This window comes from Gadus chalcogrammus, chromosome 17 (assembly GCF_026213295.1).
Source record: "Gadus chalcogrammus isolate NIFS_2021 chromosome 17, NIFS_Gcha_1.0, whole genome shotgun sequence".
Lineage (NCBI taxonomy): Eukaryota > Metazoa > Chordata > Actinopteri > Gadiformes > Gadidae > Gadus > Gadus chalcogrammus.
Genome location: NC_079428.1, coordinates 10249816 through 10277315, shown reverse-complemented (window position 1 = coordinate 10277315; position 27500 = coordinate 10249816). Strand labels below are relative to the sequence as shown.

The 27500-nt window shown below is 46.4% G+C and overlaps 1 long non-coding RNA gene across 1 annotated transcript in view; it reads left to right on the top strand.

Moving 5' to 3' along the window:
* Nucleotides 1–20811, top strand: part of LOC130370006 (uncharacterized) — a 48383-nt gene extending 27572 nt beyond the window's left edge. Inside the window, exon 4 of the long non-coding RNA XR_008892941.1 lies at nucleotides 20714–20811. This is a non-coding gene — a long non-coding RNA (uncharacterized LOC130370006). The remainder of the gene's footprint in view (nucleotides 1–20713) is intronic.
* The last annotated feature ends 6689 nt before the right edge of the window (nucleotides 20812–27500 follow it).

Here is a 27500-nt window from a genome sequence, read left to right as displayed (position 1 = left end):
GTCTCTCTTTTCGATGAAGGTGATTTCTAGCCTGGCTATTACCAGACCAAGCCAATCGTAGATTGCACGTTGGTCTGGGGAAGCTGCTGTCATTTTCTTCAGCACAAGAGGCGTGATTAACAGGCCTAGTTCAACTGACTCTGTACGCGATTGGCTGCTTGCCGTCGCTTCCCTGTTGTCTTTGTGTTAAACCAGCCAATTGCACGCCAAGGGGAAAAGCCAGCTTGGTGATTGGTTTTCGCAAAAACGTATCGGAAGCAGAAAGAAATGTATTGCTCTTCTCCAGACCATTGTGCAGGGCAAACTCAATTCGCAGGAAGAAAGGGCGGGGCTACCCAGGCCAGGTGATTTCCCCTCAACGAGTGATGACCAATTTGGTGCATCCTATCTGAACACCACAAACGTAACCCATATCATTTTTTGGAATGGTCCATTCACGCAGATTACCATTTACGTTGATTATATGGCCTGTATTCTGGCTGTCGTTGCTATTGGGTCATTCCATCTCAGGGGAAGTGGACGGAAGACACAAAAATCAAACTAAAACTAAAGAAAAATTTATTCAGAAACAGATTTATAGCATTCATCTACAGTTGCATTCCTACAATTAAAGATAAGTAACAAAAATGTCCATTCACGGTTAAATTAGGAGGAGGCATCTCAGACGAGTGTTGACTTGCACTTGTACAAGACAAAAAAGAAAAAACAGATTTGTCAGTGCATCCAAAAAAGGAAAAAGCGTTTTACTGGTGTTGTCTTCAACCTGAGTGGAGTTCATGAGTCCTGAGGGCTTGTTCCCACTCAAATGCATACGTTGGCTTTATGATGGACGTTTGGCTAACGGGGTGAGACAGTACATACTGTGTGTGTACCACCAGCTCCTCTTCATGCTGTCAGTCACCCGCTCTCAGCAGCTCTTTCATCCCCTGATCTCTCGCAGGGGGCCGGGGGGCGGCCCCCTGCGAGATTCTCATCTCATCTCACTGATGAGATTCTCATCTCATCTCACTGTGAGATGAGAATGACGTATGCAAGCCCAGAACGTTCCGGAATTCTAGAATCAGAGGCAGACTTCTGGTGATCCGGAATGTTGAGGAGAACCACGAAGCAGGGGTATGTCCCGGAATGGTTTCAGAGGTTTCTAGAACCCAGGATGGTGTACAGGAACGTTCGTGAAGATTGACGTCACAGTGTTTCGGTCGGCGGGGATTCTTGTGATCTTAATCTGAAGATTTCAGATCTCGCTTCTCGCTCTCTCACGTACACACACACACACACATATACACACTCTCAGACACACACAGACCCACTCTCTTTCATCCTTGGGTGGTCACAGCACAACACACACACACACACACACACACACACACACACACACACACACACACACACACACACACACACACACACACACACACACACACACACACACACACACACACACACACACACACACACACACACACACTCACCAACCTCCCCACCATGTGTGTGTAAATCAGTCAAACCTGTAATTTGTCTTCTGGTCACTGAGAATTTTGTTCTGCTGTTCTTCCCTGACAGATTAGTAGAGCAGGCAAGCAAATCCGTGACTTAAATCGACACACATAACCCCCCTACGAACACACTCTGAACACACTGCCACTTACTATTTACAACTATTTACCACGTCGCTTAGCAGACACAACTTACAGGCAATCTGGATACGGGTCATTTTAAAATTTCCTCTCTTCTCCAGACTCTAAGTTGGTAACTGTGGCTTGAGACCCCCCCCCCCCCCCCCCACACACACACACACCTCACCCCCTTCTCTCCGTCTCCCCCTTCTCCCAGAGTCGGTTTGACGCCCTAGAATGGCAGGTTTGTCGCTCAGTGGGAAGGAGTCTTAAGGATGAGGTAGGGGCTGGGGGCAACTTGCTCCACGATGCTTACAGGTGAACTGACATTGGGGATCAAATCCAGAATCCTTCGGGTTGGGAGTCACGCACCGATGCCACTAGACTTTCCAGCCCCACATCCTTTCTACAACACACTAACAAACCACTTAGTTTTGTAGGACCTCCTTAAGGAAGTCGCGGCAGCAGCCAGGGCATTAAATCACACTTCAAGTGGATGTAAAAGCTATTTTGTTTGGTCAATTTGGTGTTTTGTACACATTTCCTTCAAGAAGGTTTGAGATGTATTGTCCCTTTGAAGAGAGAATAATTCTCTTTATTTGGCGACGCTTGGTGCTAAAAGCCCCAGTGCCCTAGTTTACGTTCCTATCATACCGAACATGGTCAATAAAATCACGGCCCCGCAGGCAAGTCTTATCCTGTAAATAGTTTGTCGATTCAAGACCCCATAAAACCCGACACTATTAAATCGAACGCGACCCGACACTAACTAGGTGAAAGGTACCATGCTTTTTCTTTTTTCTGCAATCAGCGCTTTTATGCGCAGTAAGACCTAAGACTCACTAAGACCCTTAAAGAGAGGCAACCCTAGCCATCAGCTACAAAGCCATCATTCAGCCCCCCCCCCCCCCCTGAAGCTACGCTTAAGTGTGGATGTAACCCAACACACAAGGCTAACTATAAAGGAGATCAATAACATTAGTATTATTGAGGCTAGCTAGCAGGGGCTCCGCGGCTAAGGTAATCATATAGCCCCGCGGTAATGGGATCCCCCCCTTTTTAGCGCCAGCGCCAGGTTACATGTCGGGGGTGATCTTCCCTTTCTTCAGGTCGCAAATGCAGGGACCTGGAATCGTAGAATTGTGGTAAGATGGAAGGCAGAAAGCGGGAAATAGCGAAAGCTAATGATTAAAGGGGCGATCTGTGCTGCAAAAAGGGGGAGGGGATTTTTCTGGGCAAATTCTAGAATGTTGGGGGGCTTCCGGAATGGAGGGGGGGGGGGGGGGGGGGGGGGTAGTTTGTGGCGGGAGGGGTTGTGGTGTGGCCAAGTGAATACAAAGAGATCAATATTATAATGGTCAAATATTGTAGAAAAGGCTAACTACACAGTTAAAATAAAATGTATAAAACCAAACACCAAAGAAGTTTGGTGTACGATTCTCTCTCTCTCTCGCTCTCGCTCTCGCTCGCTCTCTCTTTCCCTTTGTAGAGGCCAGGACCTGTTAAGTCCCTAGGATTTTTAATAGGTCCCTGAGGCCCCTAAAGCCCTCTCACACAGCCGAGATGTCTCTTGGGACACACTGCTTTGAACCTTAAACACTCTTTCACTTGCGCACTGCGTGTGAGTGTGTGTGTGACGCAGAGAGACGGAGGGGGAGTTAGGGTCACCTCGTCTTAGTGTATATGCATGGAAATGTAAATGCAACCATATCTAAGTGGTTGTTTAGAATGGGCCTGTAAGTTAAAGTGTTTGAGAATGTCCAAGTGTGTGTGTGGCCTCTCGTACATTGCAACTGTGTGTTCCAATCCGTCTCACTTTGTTTGTGAGTGACAGACTGCTGTTCTAAACCCATCCGTATCTTTCTGTGCCTGTGTGTGTGTTTGTGTGTGTGAGTGTGTGTGGACCCCATGTCGAGAGGGCCCACCAGGGGAAGATGAGCGTAGCTTTGTGGTGTAGGGTCGGACTGCAGCTAGGAAAGAATAGCATTAGCATGCTAAAGACACCGTGTGTGTGTGTGTGTGTGTGTGTGTGTGTGTGTGTGTGTGTGTGTGTGTGTGTGTGTGTGTGTGTGTGTGTGTGTGTGTGTGTGTGTGTGTGTGTGTGTGTGTGTGTGTGCTGGTCAGATGTCCAGTGCAGTGTAGCTGTCTAACAGGGGGTCAAAGGACTTTCTCAATGTTCTGTTCCAGTAATGTCTTCTGCCGGCTTTGTCACACACACACACACACACACACACACACACACACACACACACACACACACACATCACACACACACACACACACACACACACACACACCCAAAAACACTCACACACACACACACAATTGACTTGAGAGAGAGAGAGGGAGAGAGAGAGAGAGAGAGGGGGGAGGGGGAGAGAGAGGGGGGAGGGGGAGAGTGAATGTATGGGCATCAGATTGAATGGCCAAATCAAGTAAATTTATTGACCTTTTAGCATCAGTACAAAGGGCCATAAATTACTAGGGAAGAGCCCTGTCCACCCTCATCTCTCTCTCTCTCCCTCTCTCTTGCTCTATCTCTCTCTCTCTCTCTCTCTCTCTCTCTCTCTCTCTCTCTCCCTTGCCTTGTGTTTAGGGCCCTAGTGAAGGCCCCTGGCAACACAGTGTCTCCTACTCTGTCCTTCTCCCTGTGTCTCCTCTACTCCTCTCCTCCTCTCTTCTCCCCTCTTCTCCACTCCCCTCCTCCTCTCTTCTCTTCTCCTTTCCTCATCTCAGATACAGCAATATGAAACTGTATGTAACTGTATCAATGTGATCATCAATGATTTAATGTTGGTCATCTTATATTCTCCTATGCACTAAATCATTAGTTCCTCCTGTATTTATTAAACGACCATCTCATCACTAATGATTCTTCAGTCACTATGGCAAAATCAGAATCTGTTTATTAACTTTTAGAATACCCAGCACACACGAACGCACGCTCAACCTCAGGCCAGCAGCGATCCGTCTCTCCTGACGCTACATGTCCAGCCGTGTGTTTGTCTGTGTGTGTTGATGTGTGTGGGTTTCATCTCCCGGTCAATCCGAGTGTCTGTTTGGTTTACGTTCGCTCCAGTGCCTCCGGGGTGGGGCTTGTACCTCTAACCCTAACCATGACAGACCCGAGGTACTCCCACTTGACTTTGTAAACACTCTTTATGGTTTGTTTTGCCTCGGGAGCGCTCAGTGTGTTGTCCAAGAGACAAGCTTCAACCGGCCCGCGTCAACTGTATAGAAAACAAAGACGTGGTCAGTGGGGTTGTTCCGGGGTTCAGGGAGAGACACTCATGCTGTCAGGAGATGTATGGATAAATCCAGGAGGACTGAGTACACATGTGCACACACACATATGGAGACGCACACGCAGACGCGCGCACAAACATACACACACACACACACACATATGGAAATAGACATGCCAACACGTGTACACACACACACACACACACACACACACACACACACACACACGTCACACACACACACACACACACACACACACACACACACACACACACACACACACACACACACACGCATACGGAAACACAAATGCAGACGCACACATACACACAAAGAAACACAGAAACACTGTCTCTTGGGACAGGAAATGTACCAATAGACTTCATTCCAAGTTTATCAGGTCAGGGAGAACATTCAAACACAAACACACAGACACATATACCTGGTGGTTCTATACCTGGTTTCTTTGGAATTGAGAGATTGATTTATCTGAATGTTGTCTGGAAGACAGGATATTATATGTTTCCTCTATATCGCTTTCTCTTTCTCTCGCTATCCATCCCTCTCTCTGAGTGTTCATAACCATCTCTCCATTTCTCTCCCTGCATTCCTATCGCATCACTCCTTTGTTTCTCTCCCACTCTCTTATGTGATTCTTTTTTTTTTCTCTCACTCACCCATCCTCCCTGCCTCCCTCTCTCCCTCCCCTCATCTCTCCCTGCCTCCCTCTCCCTCCCCTCATCACTCCCTCCCCTCATCTCTCCCTCCCCTCATCTCTCCCTCCCCTCAACTCTCCCTCCATGGTCGTCGGTGCGTTATCCGCTGCGACCAGACCCATCCAAAAGATACTGTGATTGATACGGTACTTGAAAGTGTGCCTTGTCTTCTTCAACCTTCAGCCAAAATCTTATTATTGCAAAACTCTAAAGCAGCTCCACAATCCCCCTCCTGTGGTTTAAAGTCCCTTTGCCTCAGCCAAAGTCAAGACAACGTGATTTAAATCCATTACAGATGAGTATCGACAGTTACATTCACCGACTAATGCATTTAATATGACACCTTCGAGTCGACCCCTTTCAACACCAAGTTGGAATCATCTAAATATTTAATTTTGATTTGTTTAACATCAATTTAGAGAGCATTAGCAACAATTAGCTTAAGGATAAACAGGGCTTGTGCTGAGTTTAGATGCTGGTGTAAATGCTACCATAAAACCGTAATCATTCATAGATGAACACTGTTGTTGGGGGGCGGTTAACAAGTGAAGCCAATCATTTATCTTCAGCTCAAAGTTCTCAGTCAGTTTTAAGCTTTTCAGCTAATTTCTTTTTTTTAAAACAAAAGAGAGAGAAAAAAACCAAACATTTTCAATACTTTTTATTTATTATTATTTCTTGCATGATCATTTAGGAACAGAGCATCAGACATATTAACTTCTCTCCATACTCCATTTCCCACATTCCCACTTTCTCTGACACTTTGATCGCTGACTTTCCTGAAGAGTTTATGGAATTTCCAAAAATTCCAAAACTATTTAATCAGCTCCCATCCGCTAGACAGGAATCAAATCCTCTCTCCCTGTTCCCCCCCCCCCCCCCCCCCCCACACACACCCTTCATTCCCGGAGTGTTGACACCTGTTACGGGTCACAAAGATGGCCGGAGGGATGAAATTAAATAAGGAAGAAAGGCAGACAGAGAGAGAGAGAGAGAGACAGAGAGAGAGGGAGGGAGAGAGGGAAAGAGTGAGAGAGGGGCGATATGGCAAAGGTAAGATTGGGGGGAGGACGTAGACACACACACACACACACACAGACACACACACACACACACACACACACACACACACACACACACACACACACACACACACACACACACACACACACACACACACACACACACACACACACACACACACACACACACACACACACACACACACACACACACACACACACACACACGGACGTGGTGAGGGACAGCTATGTCCGTCTGTTGTCATGTTGCCCTGAGAGATACTGAGGACACGCAAGAGGAATTTATGTTCTACACACACACACACACACACACACACACACACACACACACACACACACACACACACACACACACACACCAAGGCAGACTAGTAGGCACACTCATGCAGGCACATTAACAAACATCACTCCTCCTCCCTTCTTATCTCTCGTATGGACAGGCAGACACAAAGGTCACGTACTGGTCATGCAGACGGAAGTCTAATGTGTCTAGAAGGTCAAATTTTCAGCTTTAACATGACATTACACACACACACACACACACACACACACACACACACACACACACACACACACACACACACACACACACACACACACACACACACACACACACACACACACACACACACAAAGCAGGCACATCTGGTTCAGCATGGGTGCAGACCACCCATCTGTCTGGGTGGCCCCGCCCACCTGGGTGTCACTCACTGTCTCAACCTTTGACCTCCCAGCCTAGGTGCACACCTGTTCAGGTGTCTGTGAGAACGGAGAGAAAGGGGCGGGGAGGAGGGGAGAGAGAGGGTAAGGGGGAGAGGAGAAAGTAGGGAGAGCAGAGGGGGAGGACAGGGTGTGTGATTAGCAGCAGGGGAGAGGAAAGCTCTGTCAGGCTTCTGTTTGATTGATTTCTTATAATTGATTGATTGGTTGGTTGGTTGATTGATTGAGGAAATGTCATGAGTAGTAGTAATTAGTGCAAATTTAAGCCTGCGACATTTGGTAAAAGTGCCCGGTACTATAAGTTGAAATGAAAGTCTCAGACGAGACTTCTGTATCAGTTGGACCCTATCTCTGTACCTTTTTTCGATTCTCAGTACTTAGTAAAACTCAAGTTTGAGTACTGGCCGATAGTATTATTAATTGTATCAGCAGTAATAGTATGGCATCTAGACATCTCGGGTACAAATCCCCTGGTTCCAATCTGAGCCAATCATGATTCAGCTTTCATCACATGGCACCAATCATGGTCCGACCAGAGAGGGGGCTGTTCGCGCACATTAGCATAAAGCGGTAATGCTTATCTCCCCACATCCTGCAGATACACACCGGAACATGTTGTGGAGATGCTGTCTGAGGTTTCTTGTTCCAGCCCATGTTTAATTCACATTTACATTCATCTTCTATCCACAGCTGTTGATCAAGAGGTTATTTCGGTGCTTGCGGTTGGTTCTCTTTCAGCGTGAAACATGCTGGCTCTGATCCAGCATGTTTGACTCTGGAAGAGAACCAGCCCTTTCTTGGCCAACTATCGCATTGATTGCTCTTCCTTTGGAGGAAAATATATCACTGTTTGCATTGACAAGCGAGCAATTATCCTCCAATTTGTTTCACAACAGGGCTAGGGCTAACGTCATTGAGGTAGGATTGAGAACAACACCCTGACGTGACAAAGTCAATCAAACATCTAACTTAAATACCTTGAATCATGCCAACGAGCTACAATACAAGAGTTAACCTGATTTATAAAGTTACAATCTCCCATTTGCAGAAAATAGTGATAAAAATTGCATAGGTATTAAAGTGCTATTTACATATATATATATGCATATTCCAATTAATATCAAACCATTTCAAAACACCATATACAATATCAGATATTAGATTCTGGTTGACCTTGCCTTTTGTCTAGCATGCTTAGTCAACATGCTAGCCAGGTGGTCAGCCGCTAACACAAGGCTTCAAGGCTGTGAATGTACTCTTTCCCTTTATTCCTCATCAAGGATTTACAGCCATAGCTAGACATTGAAGAGCCTGAATTTCCCGACTTCCTCAGTGAACAGGGGTCTCCCTAGTGTCTCGTAAAATACCAGTGACATTCCAGGCATCGGTTCAACTGACTCAAATATTAGGCTTGATTTTTATCTCGTTGTCAAGACAGCCTCTGGGGCTGGGAAGTTAGCCTAGCACTAGCAAAGGTGATTCCATTAAATAACCTAAATTACCTGTGGGCTAGAAATGAAACATCTACCACTAGCTGTGTTAGCGCTTTGCGTCACCTGTACATAACCAGGGATTCAAACCTCCACCACTGCACTGCATTAGTGCCTTGCTTCTATTATTCGGCTTGGACAGGGAATTCAGCCTCCAACCTCTCACTGGCCATGCACTTTAAATCCATTGAATTCCCCTGGAGTCTAGATCTACAGTATATAGCATTATATCCCATCATGCATTGCTGCGGTGAGACATGTCCTGGCGCCACATCCATAGGTCCTATCGCTCCGTCTCTGTGGCGTTCCCCGACGCCCGCGCGCTCGTACAGACATTCCACGCCAGCATGCCCGGGAAGACCCCCCCCCACACACACACACACACACACACACACACTGGAGGGGTGTCACGGTGACCGGGCAGGGCATGTGACAGGCGGAACCCTGGTGGGTTAGATATATGTTCCGTGTCGGCTGGTGGTGGTGGGGTGGAGGGTGGGGTGGAGGGTGGGGGGGAGGGGGGGAGGGGGGGTTGGAGCATCGTAGATGTCATGGTGGAGCATCGCTGGGCGCCTAGCGACAAGAGGATGAGAGGGGAGGGACAATAAAGGAGGGATTAATGGGAGGTACTAAGTTTTGGATGGGACCCGTCCACCCCGGCCCCCCGGCCCCCCGTCCCCCCGTCCCAGCCCATGCATGGTGCCCGTATATCTCACCCCTCGCTGTCTAGACTCAATGGAACCAACGCACAGTACTCAATATACAGTATGCAGGTCTCCCTGTCTATCTCCGTCCGCATTCCTGCCTGCATGTCTGTTTTTTTTCTTGCAGTTTTTCTGTCTGTTCTATTCCACTCTATTCTATACCATCTGTCCGTCTGCATTTCTGTCTGTCTATCGGTCTGTCAGTCTGCGTTCATGCCTACCTCACTACCCGTTCGTCCATCTTTTTTTCTATTTGTCTTTCTTTCTGTCTCTTTCTATGTCTATCTCTCTGTGTTCACATATCCCTCTCTCTCTCTCTCTCTCTCTCTCTCTCTCTCTCTCTCTCTCTCTCTCTCTCTCTCTCTCTCTCTCTCTCTCTCCTCTTCCATTCATTCCTTCAGACTGTATTTCACTGACTGTCATCCATCTGAAACTTAACACAAACACTCCCACACGTGCACACATGCACGTACACAGACACATACGCGCACACTCACAGACACAGACCCTCTTCCACGTATGCGCACCTATGTGTTTGAAGCATAACAATACTGAGTGACAATGACAGAGAGAGAGAAAGAGGAGGAGAGAGAGTGAGGGACACAGAAAGGGGGAGAGCGAGAGAGACAGAGAGAGGAGTGGAGAGCAAGGCTGTGTCAGACAAAAGAGAGAGAGTCTGAGTGATATTCTACCCTCTTCAAGCTGCATTAAGGCCAGGCCTGAAAGGCACTTTGTGTTTGGGGGCGAGCGAGGCAGAAAGGAGTGAAAAGAAAAGCGAGCGAGAGTCTCTATAGGGAATGTTATAGAGAAGTGTTTTTGTCTTGTCAAGTTCATTCCTACTCACACATACACATTCACACACATGCAAACCATAATCTTGTGTGTGTGTGTGTGTGTGTGTGTGTGTGTGTGTGTGTGTGTGTGTGTGCTAGCCCCAGTACCGTGTAATGTATGCCTGCTTGTACCTTTTGTGTTTATACCTGTCTATGTTTAGGCTGCATGGGGCTCTACGTGTATGTGCCTGCATCCACCAACTTTGCGCCTAAACTAAAGACACACCTCGATAATCCAAACACACACACACACAGACACACAGACACACACACAGAGCCTGCACCCCAATGCGTGTGTTGGCCTGTGTTGGCGGTGATTCAGAGCTGGTCTCTGGGTCCAGTCAGGGTGCGCTTGGCCTGGGTCACGGGGCCGGAGGGGCCAGCCTAGTCATCCATCCCTGGGCAGAGGGTGGCAGGGCTGGGCGGGGCGGGCCCAGACGGATGCTGACTCAGGCGTTTGGGTCTATTGTGTCTGACTATCGGGTGGTGGCAGGTGGGCGGTTGGGGAGGGGAGGGGGGGGGGGGGGGGAGGCGGTGGCTGTAACTGTCTACTGTCCGCAGGAAGCTAGAGAGCTGTGTATGGTCGTCATGGCGATGGGGTGTGGTTGGATGAACATGGATTAGGAGGAGAGAGAGAGAGAGTGGGAGATGGAGACGAGAGTTGAAGGTGAAGTTAGAGTTGGACATAATAAGGTCGAGAGAGGATATGCGCAAATTCAGGAAGGAGAACGAGAGAGGGAGAGAGAGACAGACACATTTACATACAGATTGAGAGAGACATTGGAAAGAGAGTTACAGGAAAGAAAGAGATGAACAGAACGAGGAACAGGAAGAGGGGAACATGTGGTTTCTGAACAGTGTGTTTGCTCTAGAGCTGCAGCTGAGGAATTCTGCACTGTGCACACAAACATGAGGGACTCTCAAAGACACACACACACACACACACACACACACACACACACACACACACACACACACACACACACACACACACACACACACACACACACACACACACACACACACACACACACACACATAACACACTTGTGTACAGTTGATACATCTTAAAATACATGTTACCTTTTGCCCCAAATGTACAAATACCTTACCACCACCATCACAAATACACACACCCACCCGCCCACATGCACCACACAACCAGCACAAGCCTACCCACACACACACACACAGACACACACACACACACACACACACACACACACACACACACACACACACACACACACACACACACACACACACACACACACACACTCATACACTCATACACATACACTCATACACAAGCCTGCCCAAGCACTCAAATGCTCACACACAAACACACACACACACAAACAGGCAAACATACACACACACCACACACACACACACTCACACACAGAAACACAATGTGGTTCTTACCGCGAGCCATTTGCTCCCACCCTCCTGTAAAGTATAGAAAGTCAGAATCTAAGAAGAGATTCACACCTTGATGACAAAACATCTGCTGTTAAAAATAGTGCCGGAGACTGGCAGCAGAACACCTAATATCTGGGTGTGGTTTGGTAGGGTGGTGTGATACTAATGCTAGGTGAATCGGAAGGTGCACATAGATAGTGTTTTAAAATTTAGCCCTTGTATGGATGTTTGAACTTCAAATCCTGAATTCTACGTTCTGCGTTCTAAATGCCATCAAGTTAGATGTTCACGAAGTCCAGTTTGACCAAATCTTTTGTGATTTAGATTTAGATTTGTGTCCCATATTTTCTTTGTACACCTAATCAAACACACACACATACTTAGGCATGCATGCACACACGCACGCACGCACACACACACACACACACACACACACACACACACACACACACACACACACACACACACACACACACACACACACACACACACACACACACACACACACACACACACACACACACACACACACACACACACACACACACAGCTAAGGCATGTGCTAGTACTATAGGGGGTAGGTCAGTGTACACTTTTGTTGTAGAAACCTGAAACTCCAAAAATGTGTGTCCATTTCTTCCCTCCTGGGTAGGAATATATAGTCCTAAACAAGGGTATAGAACTGTGGATTTGGTTTCAGAGGTCTAATGGTACTTTAGACACAACTGGCTACTTTCTTTCTCGCGCTCTCTCCCTCTTTCTCTTTCTCTCTTTCTCTTTCTCTTGTTCTTTCTCTTTCTCTTTCTGCATGTACCTAAATCATATGCATGTAGATGTTTGGACAAGTTTACCCAAATGAGCCTACATTTGAGGATTCAACAGCATGAGGAGGCATCGGCATTACTACTAAGAAAATAAAATGCATCACGACCAAGAGTTGCACAGTAGAGAAGAAGTGGCTCTAAATGTACGTAGCAGGTACGAATCCCTGACTGCTGTGGGTTGCGTTGGACCGACTGTAGAGAGATCGAGAAGGCTGACTATCAAGAGTGTTGACCAGGGTGGGTTCTGGTTGAGCGCAAAATTGAGCGCAGGTGTTTGAGTGACAGCACGTGCACATGCGTATTTTGGTTTGAGTAGTCCCACTCTCGCCAGGGTTTATGTTTAAGTGCGAATATGCGTTGTTCACGTGCACCCTCGTCACCTTGGTGTTTCCCCACAATATAACCAACAATAAGCTATGAGTAATGAACCTGGCTAGTGTGTTCGACCAACAATAAGCCATGAGTAATGAACCTGGCTAGTGTGTTCGACCAACAATAAGCCATGAGTAATGAACCTGGCTAGTGTGTTCGCGGCTAACTCCGAACCAGACTCGCCCCCTGTCTGACCGACCTCTGATGGCCTCTCAGCAGCCTCTGAACTGCCCATCGGGTGGGCGGGCCGTTCTAGGTTGACGGTCGATTCCAGATTGCGTTGTTTCTGCCGTGTTTTAACGCATTCTTGCCGTGTGGATCTTATTTTGGCCGAGTGGTCTCCGTGAGGAGCGGGGCGCACCTCGTTGATAAAAAAAGTATGGGACAGGATTACTGATTAATGACTTAATGATGATAATTTGCAGGAGTTATGTTTGAGAAGATTGTGTTTGCGTCTCCATTGAAAAGACTTCACCTGTGGCTACTGGCTACCTGTGCCTTCAGCTGGGATTTGGAGGGGGTCGTTAGTTCTTGTATTTCTGAATGACGTCAGAAGTTTTAGCTTATTACCCAATATCACTCTTATCAACCCCACTAACCCCCTTCGAGTCAATGAACCAGCATCACCAGATGCTATCGTTGGCTTATGCTATTGCAGGTCTCAGGTGCAGCAGTCGGCATAAATTCTGTTGACTTTAGCTTTAGCCTTATGCATCACATTGGTCACGTAATAAGCTCATTGACATGAAATATATACATAAATATTGTATTGCAGACAAAATTGAGGCGTGGAATAATTTGTTCATCTTTGTTGGAATTTGTGTGTTTGAAATATCATGTGTTTACTATCATCGGGCTCGAGGGAAGTGAGATATTTACTCTACACGATTCCCACTGAAACAAAGGGAATGTTGCACACCGCTGCTAGCCAAGATGTTGTTGCCACGGTGGGATGTTTGTTGGCTCCAGCAGCTGCTGGTAATCAAACTTAGCATATCAACATTCCCTCCTCTTGTTCCTTGCTTTCTAGACTTTCTGCGGATTATAGTATAAGCAGCAAAACGTTCATCCTTGCAGACTAAATATTTACTTGTTTAGAACAAGTACAAGCAAATACAATCTGACTATGACATGGTCTCCAATTCTGAAATATAACAAGAGATAAACAAACAAATACGATGGCCTTCATCATGGTTGATGGGAAGTGAGAATTTCAAGCAGAACCCTTGCAGCCTGATTATTTTGCTACATTTGAAAGAACAAGCATATTATTGTTGTAAACTAAGAATGCAAGTGGATGAAATCTATAAAACCTATCCTTTACCTTCTTGACATCTTAGATATTACCTATTAGCGTCTCTCTGGCTACGTTTATTGCCCTCCAAACATATTTTTTTTGGCTAGCTTACGGTTTGGCTAGCCGTTTGGTGACATGTCTGGTTGACTCACCGCCTGTCTTTGGCTAGTGAAGCGCTGATCCTGTTGGCTATTCGTCGAGCTGACTAGCCTTGTTGCATGGGGCCGCCTCAGGCTATTTGATGAACTTGTGTACCTTCTCGGTCTGGCGTTGTGATTCATTTGGGATTTATAGGTGTAAACACAGCAGAGCGTTTATCCATTGCTCGTACAAGGGCTCTCAACGCCACAGTACCAACAGTTTTTCTTTTGGTTTTGGCCGAGAGATGGGCTTTTCTGACCAACCCGGGTTCCCAGGGGTGCGTTCTAGAACATTCTAGAACCCAGCTCCACGGACCACCGCCCTGACAACGCGGTGAGGTCATGGATATTCCGGCATGTGCCGGCCCGTGCCTATCTGTCTGTCTGCAAGCTGCAGTCAGCACCGGGATGAGAATACACCGACTGCCTCCACTGGCAATCAGGGGATGTGCTTGTCTTTCTTATTTGTGGCGTGTGTCTCTGTGTTTGTTTTTGTGTGTGTGTGTGTGTGTGTGTGTGTGTGTGTGTGTGTGTGTGTGTGATGGTTTAACGATGACCATCATTTATATGTTGGTTGAGTGTTGTTTATTTTATTATTATAAATAATTATAATTATTGTCATTATAATAAATATCATTATTGTTTGTATCAAAGGTAACCCTTTACTGCTTCTTTACATGCAATGTTTGAATATTTTGCCGAACAGAAAGATGAGCGCATTACAGAGTTGTGCGTTAGATAACGGTATCACCCAACGTTCCTGACAGCCAACAACGGATCGGAAGCTCGGATTCCGGCTCCCCTGATCTTGAGTCAGCAGTCTAAATACAAACTGGGAGAAAGGGAGGGAGGGAGAGAGGGATGGTGGAAGAGTGCGTGAGAGAGAGAGAGAGAGAGAGAGAGAGAGAGAGAGAGAGAGAGAGAGAGAGAGAGAGAGAGAGAGAGAGAGAGAGAGAGAGAGAGAGAGAGAGAGAGAGAGAGAGAGAGAGAGAGGTTCGTTTTTATGTGACCAAGGAGATCCCCCCCCCCTTGTGAGGTCACAAAGGTGTTGGTATCGGTCGCTATGGCAACGCTATTTCGGGGGTCCAGACAGTAACAAGACACTGATTGGACAGCACCACCAGTCGCACGACATCACCCACACCGGATGGAAACCAAACCAAACCAAGTGGAGTTAAAGCCAAAGAGAACAGGAAGTGGATACCAATCATCAGAGAGTCCAATCATCTCCGAATGGCATATTCACATTTAAAGCTGCACACACGCACACACACACACAAACACACACACACACACACACACACACACACACACACACACACACACACACACACACACACACACACACACACACACACACACACACACACACACACACACACACACACACACCATGTTTCATTTGTAAAACTGACTGAGTAGGTCACACCTGATATGTGTGTGTGTAAGGCTGTAGAAACACTGCATTCCATTTCTGGTACTTTTGAAACTGATTAGCTTTACGACATACCATATACTATCATGTCAGTTACTGGTTACTGTGTGTCTGTCTGGTCTGTCTGAGTTGATGACCCTATCCATCTGGGTGGTCCGTAGACTGAACTGTATTTGGACGTTAGTACAAATAGCAGGTGACATTGCTCACGAGACACATGTTTTGTTTGTTTTATACAGACATACAGACAAGTACATATGCACGTGACACACACACACACACTGCTCACACTAACAAACATATACAATCACGCAAACAACACATGCATCCATCCACGTAGACACGCAAAGACATACATGTGCTAGTGAACACAAACATCCATATACCATGCACAAGAAAAAACACAAACAGACACAGCATGTCCTTGAGTTGCTGTAAACCTTGGATCCTACCCGGCTAAACACAGCTGGCGGAGAAGGCCTGCACCTACTCCTCACAGCCCAGAGGAGGAAGAGGAGGAGGAGGAGAGATAGCAGAAGTGGAGAGAGGGAGGATGGAGGAGGGAGATAGAGGGAAGGGGGAGAGGCGGTAGAGAGGTGAGGTGGACAGAGACACAGGAGAGAGAGAGGAGGAGAGGAGAGGAGGTGAAAGGATGGCGGGAGAGAAGGGGAGGTCAGAGAAGAAATAGAAGTGCAGGAAAAATGAGAAGGGGTTAGAGGAGTGAAAGAGGAATGGAGAGAGGGGAGATAGCAGGTTTGAAAGAGAGGACATCATTGCTGGTTCAAATGAATGTTAAAACCGTGTGTGTGTGAGTGTGTGTGTGTGTGTGTGCGTGTGCGTGCGTACTCGGCTGTCACTTCGGGATTTTTTTCTAGTTTACCTCTCAACAACCCTCACAGATTGACAGACTGAAGGTTTCTGATTGACAGGTCTGGGACCTTTCCATTCTCTTCCAAGGAGCCGGGGCTTCCATTGAGAGACATAGGGAAGCAAACTCAGTAATCCTATTGGTCCACACGGTATGATGACACGTTTGTCGACAAACAGGATTAAACTGATTTATGCGATGCATTTAGTTAGGAGAACACTAGGACAATCTTAGGTCATTCTTTATCCATCCCATCCTTCCTCACATATGAACTTCACGTTGATAATGTCATCAACATAATGTGGGAACATATGCTGGAGCGTCAATATGTGCTTTATTTGATTGCTCTAGGCAGAAATAATGAATTTTCTTTATTAGATTGGTAATATATTATTTTGCATACTTCCTTCCTAACTGTCACTGTCTACAAATAAAATCTCCCCATGCTGAAATGTAGCCATCTGTTATTAATTCAATGATTATGTAGATTGGGAACGATTTCATGGCGATAACAAAGCATTGACCGATAAATTGAAAAATAAATAATGTGATAAATAAAAGTGACAGTTCTCGGAACTCTCCTTGTGTTTTCCACGGAATCTTCAGACTTTCGGAACATTCTTAACCCTGTCACTCGCCGTATTCACTTCAGAAAATCCGTGCCTGCTCCCCTTTGTCCTGTACATGCATTCTCCAAATCCTAAACAAACGTTGTCCAACACGCATGGGATAGGGGGGGGATATGGGGTGGCTGGGGGGGGGGGCGATGTAAAGCCCCCAGCCAGACTCCCAACTCCATCTCGGGCGAGGATCAGGATTAGGTAGGCATGTGTAGGGACATGCATTGCCCGCTACGCTAGGAGTGTACAGGAGACAGGTGTACACCGGCAGACGAATAGTGTGGTGTGTGTGGGGCCACGGCGTGTTTGAACAACGCGGTGTGTGCACAAACAAAAGAAGAGTGACTGGCGAACATCAGCCACAGCTGAAAGATGCTAAGCGCTAAGCTAATACCTGGCTGACGGCATCCTGCTCCCAGTTGTGTGTGTGTGTGTGTGTGTGTGTGTGTGTTTGTGTGCGTGTTGGTGTGTCTGCATATCTGTACCTGTATATATTTGTCTGCATGTGTTTATGTGGTTTTCCATTTGTGTGTTGCATGGTTTTTCTTTCTGTTTGTGCATGCACCTGTGTGTACTTGTGTATCTATTTAAGTGCCTGATTACATCTGTGTGTGTGTGTGTGTGTGTGTGTGTGTGTGTGTGTGTGTGTGTGTGTGTGTGTGTGTGTGTGTGTGTGTGTGTGTGTGTGTGTGTGTGTCTGCGTGTGTGGGCACATGGGTGTGTGTGTTTGCGTATGCATGCCCTTTATGCATTAACCCGAGTGGAACAGTCCTGTTGAAGCCTGTTGTGTTCCATTGACTCTATCCCATAATAATCCCAGAGTATCACCCCTACTAGAACCCTGACCTGCGCCGGGGCACGTCTTAGCCACGCCTCCGTCCTCTCACAGGCTCATTAAACACCAGACTTTGTAATTATCTGCTCAAACTCAGAGACAGTCGGCCGTGAACTGTCACACATTAAATGAAGCACTTATGGGGTTTTATATGAGCTAGATGCAAGATGACTGTAGGAATGGAGTTGCACACGAAAGCAACACGAAATTGAAAAAAACACATTCCAACACACACGCGTATGCACACAAATGAAATGCATTACACACACACACACATACACTTGCTCACGCACACACAGACACAAACACACAAACACAGGTTCACGTGTAGCTTGTGTTTCGGTAGCTGTAATGTAATCTTGGGGTCCCCTCCTATTGTAATTGGACGCGTGTGCGTGCACGCATATGTATATGTGTGTGCTTGTGTGTGTGTTTGAATATATGTGTGTGTGTGTGTGTGTGTGTGTGTGTCTGGTATGTGCATTGTGTGTCTCCATTGTCTTCTTCATTTCTATATATCACCTTCGCCCTTTCCTGGGAACCCACCGCCCTGTCACATAAGCTCAAGTGTGTGTGTGTGTGTGTGTGTGGGGGGGGGGGGGGGGGGGGGGGGGGGTTGGGGATGGGAGGGGTTGGTAGTGTCACCCCAGCCTCTGGGCTCCGAGCTGGGATCCCTTTCCTCTGATCGTCCGTCCCCCCGCTCCATGTCACCCCTGGTGTTCTGAGGACTCACCTCCAGCTCCTCATCCACCCGCCCCCACCTGCTGGTTGGAGGACAGCATTGTCTGGACGGTAGCCCCTGGCCAATAGAAAGCTGAGCCAGAACCCTAGAGAGATTCAGTTTGATTGACATCTGACACATTCTGTGTGCATGTTGTTCTCGTACTGCCGGTTCATGTGCCGCATGCCCGCAAGATATCTTTTAATGTGTGAGTGTTGGTGTGTGTGTGTTTTTGTTTCTGTGTAGGTGTGCATGAGCATATGTATGTATAGTCTGCATCTGCACAAATCTGGGTGTGTATGTGTATACTGTATGTGTCTGTTTGCTTAAATCTGTGTGCGTTCATGCAATTGTGTGCGTCTCTATGTGTTTGTATACATGTGTGGTGTATGTGTATGTGTGTGTGTGCGTTAACAAATCTATTGTTTGGTTCTATTTTCTGTCTCTTTTCTCTACTTAACACAAATCCTCTGGTCATTTTTTTCTACCTTTCTTTCTCAATCTCTTGGTTTCCATCTCACCCCCTTTGAAGCTCCTATATCTCGCTTCTTCCCCTCCATCTCCCTCTCTCTCTCCCTACCTCTCTCCCTCTCTCCCACTCTCTCTCCCCCTCCTGTCACTCTGATTAGGATAGGAGTGGAGATCAGAGAGAGAGAATCAAGGAAGTTGGATCGTTTTTTCAGTGACCTCTCCCCTCCTCTCCTTTCCCCTCATCTCTTCCTCTCTCTGTAGCAGCATTTTTTCACCTCATCTGAACAACCTCTGGCTCTGTCTGTTTTGTATCTGTACATAGATCTCGACACAGATGTGTGTTCAAACACTGCATGGTGTTTGAATAATGGCTAAAGTCTTTGAAGTCTTCCTAAGATACGGAAATCTAACCCAAGTCCTCACACACACACACACACACACACACACACACACACACACACACACACACACACACACACACACACACACACACACACACACACACACACACACACACACACACACACACACACACACACACACCAAACAAAACCGTATGTGTGAGGTTGAGAAGATGACTGACACATGCAATCTTTAAAAACTCTCACACAGACAAACACACTGACACACTGAAACACACAACATCTGAGCTTCCCTGTATGGGGTCTTTGAAGCCCCCCAACGACCCTGTGACCTCCAACCCTTGAGAAGAGATTCTCTGTGAACTTTGTTCTTGGTCGCACACTTAAATCCCAGCATATGTCACTCAAGACGTCTGCTCCTGCTTATACACTTTTGTGCTATATATAATATATATACGTATATATATACGTGTAGTCATGAAGCAAAGCATGACATCTGTCTGGCGGATCCTTCTAGAACGTCGTCATGGTTACAAGACGAATGGAAGGGGGGAAGGGTATCCAATGAGACGATACATTGGAGTTTGTAGACCGTTCATAGTTGTTTGTAGTTTGTGGTTCTTAATTTAATTTTTATTTGGCTATTAGTTTGTAGTTCAACATTCGACGTTGGTAGTCTGTAGTTAAACGTGTTGAATTCTTATTTTTTGGGGGGTGTTTTACCATGTGATGTCCAGCAGTCACAATGTTAATGGTCCAGATTGATAACAATACCGCCCTCATGCTCTGAAAGAATGTGTTTTAATTACTCTCTCTCTCTCTCTCTCTCTCTCTCTCTCTCTCTCTCTCTCTCTCTCTCTCTCTCTCTCTCTCTCTCTCTCTCTCTCTCCTTCTCTCTCTCTCTCTCCTTCTCTCTCTCTCTCTCTCTCTCTCTCTCTCTCTCTCTCTCTCTCTCTCTCTCTCTCTCTCTCTCTGCAGGGGGCTAACCCAGACGAGCCATGTGCGGGTCAGGACTGCAGCGGAGGATGCAGGTGTAACCCAGAGAAAGGAGGCAGGGTAAGTCTTCAGCTGCCATGTTTGCTCTTTCAATGGTTTTAAATCACCCTTCACTCCAATCACTCCAACTGATGTGTTACTGGTAGTCAGACTCCATTCGGGTCTCCTTTGAAAAAAAAAAGCTAGCATATGATATATTATGCCTTTGCATAATATATTGTTTAATGGCTGTGTTAAAAGAAGTTATGGTTTAGGTCTAAGGTACAATTAGGGTAAGATAAGTTCAAGTTAAGTTTGAGGTAAAGTCCAGATTAGCTATGGTTATGGTAAAACAAGGTTACAGCAAGCTTAATAAAGCAAAAGTAGGTTACGTAATCCAAGGTGGATTGTAGCCATGAATACAGAACCTACAGAATGATACGGAAAGGTCAGAGAGAGACAGGGAGAACAAGAGAACGAAGAGACTGAAAGGGACTTTTATCTGACAGCACAAATCATGAATGCATATCTGCGCATGCAGATACACGCACGCAAGCAAACACACAAGCACGCACAAACACACACGTACAAACACACACACACACGGTGTAATGCGAATATAACACACCATTATATGGCTTCAGGCTAGGAACATATGTAATTTTCATGTCCCCGTTAAATAAAAATGAGCTTTCAACCATTATCATTAATCTGTAAACAGTGAGCTACATGTTTTAACAGAGCTCGCCATTTTTTACGATATCACACACACAGACACACACACACACACACACACACACACACACACACACACACACACACACACACACACACACACACACACACACACACACACACACACACACACACACACAGGCTAATACATGTACTCAGCATTCAAAATCGAAGGGGGAAAAAAGGGGGTGCTCTGACCAAATGTCATGTTGCTGTGCAATCGTGCATTTATGAACACAATTGCAGTGAGGCATGAGGTTTATAGAAATATATGAAATATACTAAACTCCCTGTTATCCCAGGTGTGTAAAATGCCTCAGTAAAGTACCATGCCCTGTGTGCCCTGAGGTCTATGTAGTATGCGGGCTTGGTTTGGATTATCATCGTCTATGAGGTGTTTTAGTGTATCTAGAGATGGACTTTGCATAAAAGCGTCTTCTAAATCATTTCTCGAACTCCCATCATGACAGTGCATTGTCTGCATTCAGATACATACTCCCAAGTGTTTCTTCAGTCTTAGGCTAGACACCTGCATGTCCCACACACACACACACACACACACACACACACACACACACACACACACACACACACACACACACACACACACACACGCACACACGCACACACACACACACACACACACACACACACACACACACACGCACACACACGGCCCCCTTCCCCCACCACCCCATTATCTAAACAACAATTACTGTCTGACACGATAGCCTACACTTTAGACAAATAACACCGTGGGGCTGTGGGACCGTGCTAGCTAGAGTCCAAGGCTAAATGACAGGATTGACTGCTGCTGCTCCCCGGTACATGACAGAGCGGATGACATTGGGCGCTCATTGCTCCAAGGGTCCCCCAGGTGCTTATTGTGTCTCGTTTTGTGTTTTACTTTTGGGCGAGCGTCGTTAATCACAGTCTTTAGCTTTTGAGCTAAGCGGAGGGACGGCGGTTAGAGAGAGGGAGTCTGTCCGCTGGGACAGTGGGGCGGGTTCTGTTGTGATCTATGCTTTTATCGATTGGTAAGTGAGATTTGTTGTGGGAAATGTTGACGTCCTGAAAGCGTGAGAAAAGCAATGCAACATGATGTATTAAAAAGGATATCATCGACATTTTTTAATTATGACAAGTCATTTTGATTAATCAATACCAGGTCCATGGGATTCCAGTTGAGGGATCATCACAAACACCCACACCCACACACATACATACACACACACACACACACACACACACACACACACACACACACACACACACACACACACACACACACACACACACACACACACACACACACACACACACACCCCCCCCAACGCACACACACTCTGTGTTTAATTAATTTGTAAAAACTGACACGGTAGCTTAAACACATTCCATCACCAAATGTGTTCTAGATTTAGTGAGAGATTGTCAGCTGACACTCTCTTACACACACACACACACACACACGCGCGCGCACACGCACGCACACGGACACGCACACGCACACGCACACGCACACACACACACTAATTTGGGGTTAGCTAACTTCGAGTTGGGGTTGGAATGGATGGAATGAAAAGAAAGTTTGAATGATGGATGGATAGATGGAACTTTTACTGTTATGTATCTGTTTAAAGTTAAGTAAAGCTAGTGCTTGCTGGCGATGTGCTACATCTTTGTGCTAGGGGTTGTGTGCTCAAGATTATCTCGGAATGCAGGGGTTAGCTATGGGCTAAAGGGAAGGTTTGAATATAGGTGTTATTGAAGTGCTTCAGGTTAGCTGTGAATGTTTGGGTTAGCTGTGTGCTACAGGTTAGGTATTATTTCAGGGACTTGCCATGTGCTACAGGTTAGCTATTAATGCAAGGGTTTGCAATGTGCTAAAGGTTAGCTATGAATGTTGGGGTAAACTTTGTGCCACATGTTAGGTATGAATTCAGGGATTAGCGGGATGTGCTGCAGGTTAGCTATGAATGCAGTGGTCAGTGATGGGCTAATAGGTTAGCTATGAATACAGTGGTCAGTGATGGGCTATAGGTTAGCTATGAATGCAGTGGTCAGTGATGGGCTATAGGTTAGCTATGAATTCAGTGGTCAGTGGTGTGCTGTAGGTTAGCTATGATTGCTGGGGTAAACTTTGTGCCGCAGGTGAGGTATGAATTCAGGGATTAGCGATGTGCTTTAAGTTAGCTGTGATTGCAAGCCTTCGCTATAACGACTAAACTAGTCGTGGCACTTGAAAAAAAAGTAGATGTCATGCAGGCTACTTTGATTTCACCCGTATAGACTTTAAACACAACACAGGTGGTGTGTATGTTCATGTGAGTGAGTGAGTGTGTGTGTGCGTGTGTGCCTGTATGTGTGCATGCGCGCAATTGTGTGTGGGTGTGTGTGTGTGTGTGTGTGTGTGTGTGTGTGTGTGTGTGTGTGTGTGTGTGTGTGTGTGTGTGTGTGTGTGTGTGTGTGTGTGTGTGTGTGTGCATCTGTGTGACTTGTGTGGTTTGGGTTAAGCCGGTCCCATCATGTTGTATCCATTATCTTCAATAACATCCGTTCCATTTGGGCTAACCTCAGGGGCCTCAGGGTGTTTTTCTCTGTGTGTGTGTGTGTGTGTGTCTGTGTATTTCATGTATGTGTGTGTTTGTTTGTGTGCGTGTGTGTGTCGGTGTGTCTGTGTGCATGAGTGTGCATCTGTGTGTGTGTGATTTCTGTCACCGGTCGAGTCAACACACTGAAACCCTTATGTCGTTATGGGGTCTCCCAGGCAGGATGCCAGGGGCCAGGAAGTTGTCTCTCCTTTCATGAAGACCTTCTGTTGCTCTGTCCCAACAGCTAACACAGAGACAGTTAGTAAGTCCTTTTAGTTTGCTGTTTACAACATCGGAAACAAATACAATTACGACATGAGGGAGAGTGAGAGGAAGAGGAGCAGAAAGCAACATAAATCAGTTGAGCTTTAAAGTGAGAGGGTGCAAGAGACAGACAGGGAGAGAGATGGGGCCTATTATCTTACAGTGTGATGAAGAGGTGGAGACAGTTTGATGTAAAACCACCTGCGGGCCACGGAAAAAAACTCAGGATGAGAGGCTCGTGAACGAGAGAAAAAAGCCACATCTATCATAGATGGATAGAATGATAGACAGATAGATTTGTACTTTGATAGACAGATTTACTGAATTGAGTGATTATTGAGACTGATTTGGATAATTATAAGTGCACTTTGTGTGTGTGTGTGTGTGTGTGTGTGTGTGTGTGTGTGTGTGTGTGTGTGTGTGTGTGTGTGTGTGTGTGTGTGTGTGTGAGATGTGTGTGTGTGTGTGTTTGTTAAGCAGCTTGTTGTTCGGTGATGCGCCATGAGAAAGCACATTACCATGTAACAGTAGAGTTGTTTTGGTATGTGTGTAAGATGGCCGACATGGTAGAGTAGCACACAGGTCTCTGAGTCCAGACTTCAGTCACATTCACATTCCAGCATCACCATAATCTGCGATTAGATTAAGTAGAAGTGACCTGAAAGACGAGGGAGAGAGGGAAAGGGGGAGAAAGAGTTAGAGGGGGGGAGAGGAAGGGATGGATAGAGAGAGAGAGGGGGAGAGGGAGAGATAATGGATAGAAAAAGAGAGCAACGAGATGATTAAAAGATTTGTGAAAGATTGGGAAGACCCAGGGCCCTGGGTAATATAGACCATACACACACACACACACACACACACACACACACACACACACACACACACACACACACACACACACACACACACACACACACACAGGTATCAGATGTCTGTGATAAACATCAGTGGCGGTACAACAGCCTCTGAATGAAGCTTTGATCTCTCTCTCTCTCTCTCTCTCTCTCTCTCTCTCTCTCTCTCTCTCTCTCTCTCTCTCTCTCTCTCTCCTTCTCTCTCTCTCTCTCTCTCTCTCTCTCTCTCTCTCTCTCTCTCTCTCTCTCTCTCTCTCTCTCTCTCTCTCTCTCTCTCTCTCTCTCTCTCTCTCTCTCTCTCTCTCTCTCTCTCTCTCCCTCTCTCTCTCTCTCTCCATGCGTTCTCTAATGTGTTGTGTTTGTGATTATTTGAGCATCTCTGGATTTTGCTGAGTGAGCACTTGTGTTGGTGTGTGTGTGTGTGTGTGTGTGTGTGTGTGTGTGTGTGTGTGTGTGTGTGTGTGTGTGTAAGTTAAATACACACAAGCCAGACACAACGACAGACACACACTCACATGCATCACTACACAAATGCTTCTCTCTCTCTTCCCCTCTCTCTGTCTCTCAGTCTCTCACACACACTCACAAACCCAACCACACACAAACACTCACACACATCCCTATACTGGCCAGACATGGCCTTAGTCAGAGGTCAAGGGTCACTGCCAACAACACAGAGCAAGTGACCGACCTTAAGGTCAGGCCCTGTGTGTGTCTGTGTGCGTGCGCGTGCCTGTGTGTATGTGCATGAGAATCAGAGCACAGCAGGAGGGAAGCACCATTTATTTCATCCCTCCAGCCTCCCCTCCTCTGTCACTTTCTACTCTTCATCCCTCCAGCCTCCTCTCCTCTGTCACTTTCTACTCTTCATCCCTCCAGCCTCCTCTCCTCTGTCACTTTCTACTCTTCATCCCTCCAGCCTCCTCTCCTCTGTCACTTTCTACTCTTCATCCCTCCAGCCTCCTCTCCTCTGTCACTTTCTACTCTTCATCCCTCCAGCCTCCTCTCCTCTGTCACTTTCTACTCTTCATCCCTCCAGCCTCCTCTCCTCTGTCCCTTTCTACTCTTCATCCCTCCAGCCTCCTCTCCTCTGTCCCTTTCTACTCTTCATCCCTCCAGCCTCCTCTCCTCTGTCCCTTTCTACTCTTCATCCCTCCAGCCTCCTCTCCTCTGTCACTTTCTACTCTTCATCCCTCTAGCCTCCTCTCCTCTGTCCCTTTCTACTCTTCATCCCTCCAGCCTCCTCTCCTCTCCTCTCGTCTCCTCTCCCATCATCCTCCCATACGTGTTTTTCAAAACCCCTCTGTTAGATTTCTAGACAGAGTAGTCATAACGTCACAATAGTCATAACATCATTATCCTTATAGTTATTATGATGAAGATTAATATCATCATCATCGTCATAATAATTGCAGTTTTTCATTCAGGAAGCGAATGGCTGTGTCTTAAAACTGCGTTGAAAATCAGATGGGAACATTTGACCCAGCAGAAAAGTTGGATATTCTATAATCTTCTTTGAATTTATCTATTTATCAATTATCTTCTTATTTTTGTAAATGTTTGAAGATTGGATGTACAGCCACAGGTAAATCCATCACATGAACACGACTTTCAGATCATGTTATTTTTTTTTTGGGTGTCTGTTTGATCGAAGCCACGAAGTATGATCGTTCATTTTTCCCGGTGCCCGACACTGCCATCACCTGGTCGCTCCGGGTAGCACCAGCCACCGTGGTTCTAAGTTTAAATGAATGTTTAAAGAAATATAGGATTATTACACACACACACACACACACACACACACACACACACACACACACACACACACACACACACACACACACACACACACACACACACACACACACACACACACAGACAGTGTGTTTCTGGAAGATAGTTGACATCTCTCTCCGATTTACTATCAGCTATTTGTATTTCATCAACTTTCCCACCGTCATTTATCAACTTTCCCACTAGCTTCCACTTTCACTTATAACCACAGCTGCTGTTTGTCGGCTCATGTAGTGCATGCAATGTCACCGTTTCCAGTAACTGGGTTAAGGAGAGTTCATCCTTGTCCTTGGAGGGTTTGCAGTTATAACAGAGCCTGTACGGAAGCCCTTTGAGACTGTCACCGGGTTTAGTGGCAAACCAAGTTGAATGTCATTGGATCGAACCTCAACACAGGTCTGTTCTCAGGGTTAAACACAGAGTACATGTTTCACACGTGTACGTAGTTGCACATTTTTCTTCACACATGCTGTGATCGACTCCAACACACTCGGATGTGTGTTGAGGATGAACTCTAAGTCGGGAGGGTAGGTAAGTTACTGCAGAGCGAGA